General features: G+C 46.3%; 1 long non-coding RNA gene across 2 annotated transcripts in view; it reads left to right on the top strand.

Annotated features, from left to right (window-relative positions):
* LOC120103470 (uncharacterized) overlaps positions 1 to 6,912 on the top strand; it is a 54,016-nt gene that overhangs the window by 6,698 nt on the left and 40,406 nt on the right. For both annotated transcript variants that reach the window (XR_005505657.2, XR_010052464.1), the window contains exon 2: positions 3,368 to 3,523. This is a non-coding gene — a long non-coding RNA (uncharacterized LOC120103470). The remainder of the gene's footprint in view (positions 1 to 3,367; positions 3,524 to 6,912) is intronic.

Raw genomic sequence — 6,912 nt, 5'->3', positions numbered from 1 at the left:
GTTCCCATCCCAGGCCTGGGGCTGCCAAGTGATTGTGTGCATCGCCCACTCATTTGACATGGCTGTGGGTTTCAGAGGACCCTTGAGCTGTCTTCTTTAAACCTCTCTTATGATTTTACCCAGGTCCCTTTGCCAATTTAAAAAAAAAAAAAACATTGTCGACTGTTTCTCAGAATAAAGTGTGTGACAGGATGTGTTCTAGTAAAATAAGTTAACCAACGTAACTTTAGAAAAGAGTGTGATCTGGTACCCGTATTACAGTTGCTTCTTTATTAGCACACTGAGTACGAAAGTCTAGCAATGCGTCTAATATCTGTAATACCGAAATAATGGGAAGTGTGGCTGGCAATGTGAAATAACGATATTTGGTCTTCGTTGCTGACCGACTTCCAGGCGTTGCTTTGCTTCCGGGTCTTGCTGTTCACATCCAGCCAGAAGAAACATTAATTTTTAAACAAGGTTTGCAGAGAGGAGGGTGAACATTTTCCACAACAAACTTTTGGACTTCTGCTGTGCCTTGGTCACTAGAAAAACCCCTTAGGAGGAGGAAGAGCCCTTCTAACTGTGCCTTAGAGGTAGGCAACGCAATGGCGTAGAATTCTGATTGGATGATACCGGACCCAAGCTTGCAGCGGAAATATTGACCCTGTGCTATAAGATCTTGTCACTCGGGTGGGAGTAACTCTATATTGTAACCCTGGATTGTTGAGAGCTCCCGAAGCATTCTCTTAAGTAGAAGACACTCTAGGGGGTGTCAGGATCACCTGTCCCAGCAAGGAGTGGAAACCGGAGCCACGAGGGACTCGATAAGGATGCGTGATTGTACTGAGAGAGCCCAGAGTGGGCTCAGACCGAAAAGTGAACTTTGAAGAGATAGGGAAGGGGATGGGGCCCACTACCCCATAGGTAGGGCCCTTCCTCTGGGAGCAGAGCACAGCTCCATCCTTCAAGTTCTGTTTGTCTGGGTACCAGTTAGAAAAAGAGAACAGCTCTCCTCCAGAGAAAACCCTCAGCCTCTGCTGCCTCGCAGGGATACCGAGCGGAAGAGCGGGTCCCTGAGAACTCACTGCCACAAGAGAGAAGAAGGCAGACAGGTCAGAACAGCTGCGACTTGGGAGCAGAGGCACGGGGATGGCCCTGCACGACTGTCTTCCTGAGGGCAGGCAAGGTAATAGCTGATGACTGGACCTTGTCTCTTCAACTCAGATCATCAGGGAAACGACAGCCATGAGCAAGGAGAAAACAATACGACACACACACACACACACACACACACACACACACACACACACACACACACATATATCTGACAGAAGATTCTTTCCCAGAATAGGTAAAGAGCTCTTGTAAATATAAAACAAGAGCACAAAAGATAGAAAATAAAATGTAGCCTGAAGTTTATAAAACTCAATAGGAGTTCCTTAAAAGAGGGTGTCAAAGGCCATCAAGCATTTAACGGGTGACGCGTGGGTGAAGCAAACAGATTCACTGGTACACACATCATGTAAGAGCTAACATTCAGATCAGTCACCTGCAAGTGTTGGAAAGCAAAGACCCACAAACTGCGTGGGTGGAAATGTAACTAGGCACTCGCATAAAACACAGATATACACGTACTTATCACATTCCTCCGTGTATCACCAAGTTGGAAGCAAACAGCCCCAAAACACAGCATATTTATGCCATGAAGTATCAGACAGCACCAGAACCAGACAAACTGTCACTGCCCAGAAAGTGGAGGAACCCCAGAACGTGGGTGAACCTCACAGACATACTGCAGAGCAAAAGGAGCCAGAGGCTGGAGTGCACAGGACTGTTTGGACGTAATGGAGGTCAGAACAGAGCTCACCTTGACCAGGCTGGGTATCGACTGGGAGGAGGAGGTAGGTGCAAAGGCACCTTCTGCGGTGTGAATTGTAAATACTCTTGACCTGGAAAACTGATTTGCAAGCTCAGTCCAGCAGAAGTGGCCTGTGGTATTATAGATCCTGTCCTGCTCACTACGGTTTTCTGTTACAAAGATTGCACTCAGGCCATATGCATTAAGGGGACACAGGGAGAGCCGCAGACACACAGATTTCCATAACAGATAGGCCAGAGATACTGCTGGTTAAAAATATACGAAAGGCTGGAGATATGGTTTGCACAAGAGGACAGACAGATGGGCAGGAAGCACAGGGAAAGGTGTCACTTTTGAGGGAAATGTGAACTAAAATGAGTGCGTGAGGCTAATGCATCCCATGAAAGTGACTCCAGTGCAGGTAGCCAGCATCCTGGGCAGTGCCACTCTCTTATGCTGCTACTGGGACCACAGAGTGGTTTAGTCAAATGGGAGGTTTGCTGTGTTCACTGAAGCTGAATGGCTGTCTGTCAGGCCCGACTCTTCTCAGCTTGTTTAGGGACCAATTAAATAAGAACAGGGAGATTGTCTCATGGGGCTGTCCAGCTCAGAAAACCCTGTTGGAAATGCTTGGGGGGTCTCATTCCTTGGGTTTCTACATAGTTCCTTATGCAAAGCCCTAGAGTTATCCTGGTTTAATTAAAGAGAAAGAAGAAGAGAGAGGAAGATAAAAGGGAGGGAGGGAGGAAAGGAGGGAGGAAGGGAGGGAGGGCATTAGGATACAGTAGCAAGCAGCAAACTGTGCACTTGAAAATTCAAAGAGAGTAGGTTTTTGTGTTTTTAATCACACCACACACACACACACACACACACACACACACAAATGACGAGTTTATGAGGTAATGTGTTTGTTAAATAACTTAAGGTTTGGCCTTTCTATACATCTATCAAAAGTGTGTGTGTGTGTGTGTGTGTGTGTGTGTGTGTGTGTGTGTGTACAGTGTTTGTCAATTAGGACAATTAAAAACCTTTATTCTTTGAAAATTTCACATATTTATACATTAATGTATTTTTCCTTTTACTGGAGAAAGATTCTTTACCCTTATTACGGATTCTCCCCACTCTGTTCCTCCCAGTTTTCACCACCTCCCCTCCACTCTAACCCCTTCCCTCTCTTTCATTAAGAAGGAATAGGATTCTAGGGGAGAATAATAAAATATAGTAAGATAAAACAAAAACCGTCAAACGGAAATTGGACCAGAGAAACAAACAGAAGTATAAGAGCCCAAGAGGTGGCATGGGAATCAGAGACCCACTCCTGTGCATACCCAGAAACCCCATAGAAACTCTAAACTGGAAGCCATGTGTGTACAGAGGACCTGGTGCAGACTCAGACAGACCTGTGCGTGCTGCATGAGTCTCTGTGAGTTCACGTGAGCTTTGATCATGTTGACTTAGAGGTCTTCCTCTCCTTGTGCCCTCCATCCCCTCTCTCCTACACTCTCCTACACTCCTCCTCTTCCACAGGGTTCCCTGAGCCCTGAAGGGAGGGCTCTGATGATGATGTCCTGTGGAGAACTGAGTGTTCCAAGGTCTCTCGCTCTGCATGTCTGACTGTGGGTCCCTGGATTTGTTCCATCTGCTGCAGGAGGAAGCTTCTCTGATGATGGCTGACCCCGATCTGTGAGTATAGCAGAGTGTCATTAGGAGTTATTCTGTCGCTGCTGGTTTTTTTGGTTTTTGTTGTTGTTATTGTCGTTGGTTTTGGGTGTTTTTCGGTTTTGTTTTTGTTTTGTTTGTTGTGTTTTTGTTTTTGCTTTTGTTTTTCCAGTAGAATTTTTTTTTTTACCCTAGGCCCCTGGGCTATCTAGTCTGTGGTTCTTGGCCACCCAAGCAGTATCAGGGATGGGTCCCACCTCATAGAGTGGGCCTTGAATTAATCAGATACCCGTTGGTTTACTGCTGTAAATTTTGGGTCTCCATTGCCCTAGCACATTTTCCAGGCAGGAAACCGTTGCCAATCGGTAGCTGGCTTGTGCGTCTGTTTCTCTTTTGAGAGCGTGCGAGTCCTTTCCTGTAACAATGGTGCTAGAAGCACAGGGTGAAGGCTCTCTGTAGGCACCAGCCATCTTCCTGCTCAGTGAGGCATGCAGGGGCTGTTTGTGGTAACGGGGCCTTGCTATCAATTTGTGGAGAGTAAACTATTGCCTTGGCAACACATGGGTTCTTTGGGGATTCCCGTGGCACTCCTTTGGCCAACGACTCAATTATATGTAACCCAATCCCCGGTATGGGAAGCTTCACTGGGGACAAGAGATGTCCAGTTGGGGCTTGCTCTTCCTTTGATCTGGGCATTTCAGTTAGGTCATCTCCACACACGCACATATTTTAGGAAGCTTCCACTGTGTTAGGATTGCAGACTGCCCCTCCAATGGCCCTTCATTTTAGCTGTCTCTCCTCACGTTCCCTCTCTCATCCCTTCTCCTCCCCCTCACCACTAGATCCTTCCGATCTAGCACCACTGCCCAGTCCATCCATAGTTCTGTTTCCTTTTCCTAAGATCTGTCTGTTCCCTCTCATCACTTTTTGTACCCACTCTCCATGGTTTCATGATTGTAGCTTGGTTATCATCTTAGCAGCTGATAGCCACATGTAAGTCAATACGCACCATGTTTCTCTTTCTGGGTCTCAGATAGCTTGCCCAGGATGATTTTTTTTTCCTAAACTGAATCCTTTCACCTAGAAATTTCATGTCATGAATTTTTTTTTAACAGCTGAGTAATACTCCATTGTGTGAATGTACCACATTTTCTTTATTCATTCTTCCATTGATGGACATCTAAGTTGTTTCCGATTTCTGGCTGTTATGACAGCAATGAATATGGTTGAACAAGTGTCTCTGTGGTGGGATGAATCGCCCTTTGGGTGTATGCTCAAGACCCAGTAGAGATGCAATCTTCCTGAGGAATCACCATACTGGTTTCCATAGTGACAATACATGTTTGCACTCCCACCAGCAATGAAGGAGTGTTCGTTCCCCTTTCTCCACAGCCTCGCCAGCATGAGCTGTCACTTGTGTTATTAATCTTAGCTATTCTGATGGGTGTAAAATAAAAACCCAAAAATGGTTTCGATGTACAGTTCCCCGGTGGCTAAGGATGTTAAACAATTTTCAAAGTGTTTCTCAGCTATGTGAGTTTCCTCTATTGAATATTCTCTATTTTGATCTGTACCCCATTTCTAAATTGGATTGTTTTCTTGATACCTTTTCTTTTAGTTCTTTATATATTTTGGATATATGGTTGGCAAAAAAAAAAATTGTTTCCCATTCTTTAGCCCGCAGCCTTGTCCCATTTACTCATTGATGATCTTAGTGCATGTTCTGTTAGTGATGATCTTAGTAGGTGTTCTGTTCAGGAAGGCGTCTCCTGTGCCAATGAGTTCAGGGTTATCTCCCACTCTTTCTTCTATCAAGTTCAGTGTATCTGGTTCTTTACTGAGATCTTTGCTCCATTTGGATTTGAGTTTTGTGCAGGGTGATAACCATGGATCTATTTGCATTCTTCTACATGCAGATAGTTAGTTTGTCGAAGATGGTTTTTGGCCTTGCCAGGCAGTTGCTACTGAAGCTAGCCAGGCTGTGTCTGCTTTGTCACGCCAGGGGCCGTATCGATGTCTGTGGTCCATGTTACCACCAAGGCCATGTGGACGCCCGTGGTTTGTGCTGCAGCCTGAGGCCATGTCTATGTTTGTGGACTGTGCTGCCACGGGGGTGGGAGGGATACTGATCAGAGAGGCCTTAGTGCCACTTGAGTCCATGGTGATGTCCAGGTCCCTGCTCTGTTGAGGGCCACGTGTGGGTCCATGGTCCAGCCAGGGTCTGTGTTAATGTCCTAAGGCCATGTAGATGTCTGTGGTCTGTGTTGCTGTTGGGGGTAGGGGGTAGGGGTGGAGAGATGTTGATGTGGGATGTCTGTGGTACTGGCTGCCTCTGAGGGCCTTGACTGGATCCATGGTACGACTACAGCCATGAGCTGTGTTCATGGTCTGTGCTGTTCCCAGAAACAGCTGGAGGCTCTCGCTCCATGCTCCTGGTGACTGTGAAGAACAAGGAAGCCACTTTTGCTGTGATATTGATGATTGCAGCCACATATTTGAGAGGGAAGGACATGGAAGGCTTCCGTGTCACTACCTACCCCTACTCCAGTCCCTAGACAGGAAGCCATCAAAGAAACTCTTTAAAGGTATGACACGGATGCTCTCCACAGTTGACGGCTTCTGGAACGGGCGCAGGGCATGCTGCTGATCTTGTGGCTCTTGTCTTTCAGTCACGATAGCATATACTTATTGATTTATGTATATTGAACCACCCCTGCATCTCTGGGAGGGAGCCGACTTGATCTCGATGGATGACTTTGTTATGGCTTAGGTGTGCACCTGTTCTAATGAGAATGTTTGCATCTATTCTCATCACGGTGTACACATATATCGAAAGTGTGTGCGTGAGATTTATGTCAGGACATTTTTATATTAATTAAAATTTATTTTAAATGCATGAATGCTTTGTCTGCATGGGCATGTGGTGCCACAAACAAACGTGCTGCCCTAGCAGGTGAGAGGGGGGCACAAGTCCCCCCGGAATTGGAGTTACAGTTAGGATCTACCATGTGAGTGCTGAAAGCTAAACCTAGGGCATCATGGGTGTCTTCACTGCTGAGCCATCCCTCCAGCTCCTAGAACGAGTTTAAAGTCAGGAAGGAAGGGAGGAAGGAAGGAAGGGAGGAAGGAAGAAGCTGTGTTAATCCCAGATACGGGAGGGGAAAGATCACCGTCCCAAATCATCATGGACAATAAAGCAACCAAAGCAAGCTTTTTGATTTGAGTACAGCGTGCTTTCCCCCAGGTGGGGTTCTAGGGTCAGCCTTAGATTCGAGGAAGACAAGGTTTTTATAACTCAGGGGTAGGGGGATTTGGTGGGCAAAAGAGGTGGGGTTACAGGAGCATAAACATAACAAGTTAGTCATAATGACCTCCGGAGACAAAGACATGGCTGCAAGGTGTGCAGAGGTGGG

This window comes from Rattus norvegicus, chromosome 6 (assembly GCF_036323735.1).
Source record: "Rattus norvegicus strain BN/NHsdMcwi chromosome 6, GRCr8, whole genome shotgun sequence".
Classification (NCBI taxonomy): domain Eukaryota; kingdom Metazoa; phylum Chordata; class Mammalia; order Rodentia; family Muridae; genus Rattus; species Rattus norvegicus.
Note: the sequence above shows the minus strand (reverse complement) of the source record. Positions and strands in the feature narration are given on the sequence as shown.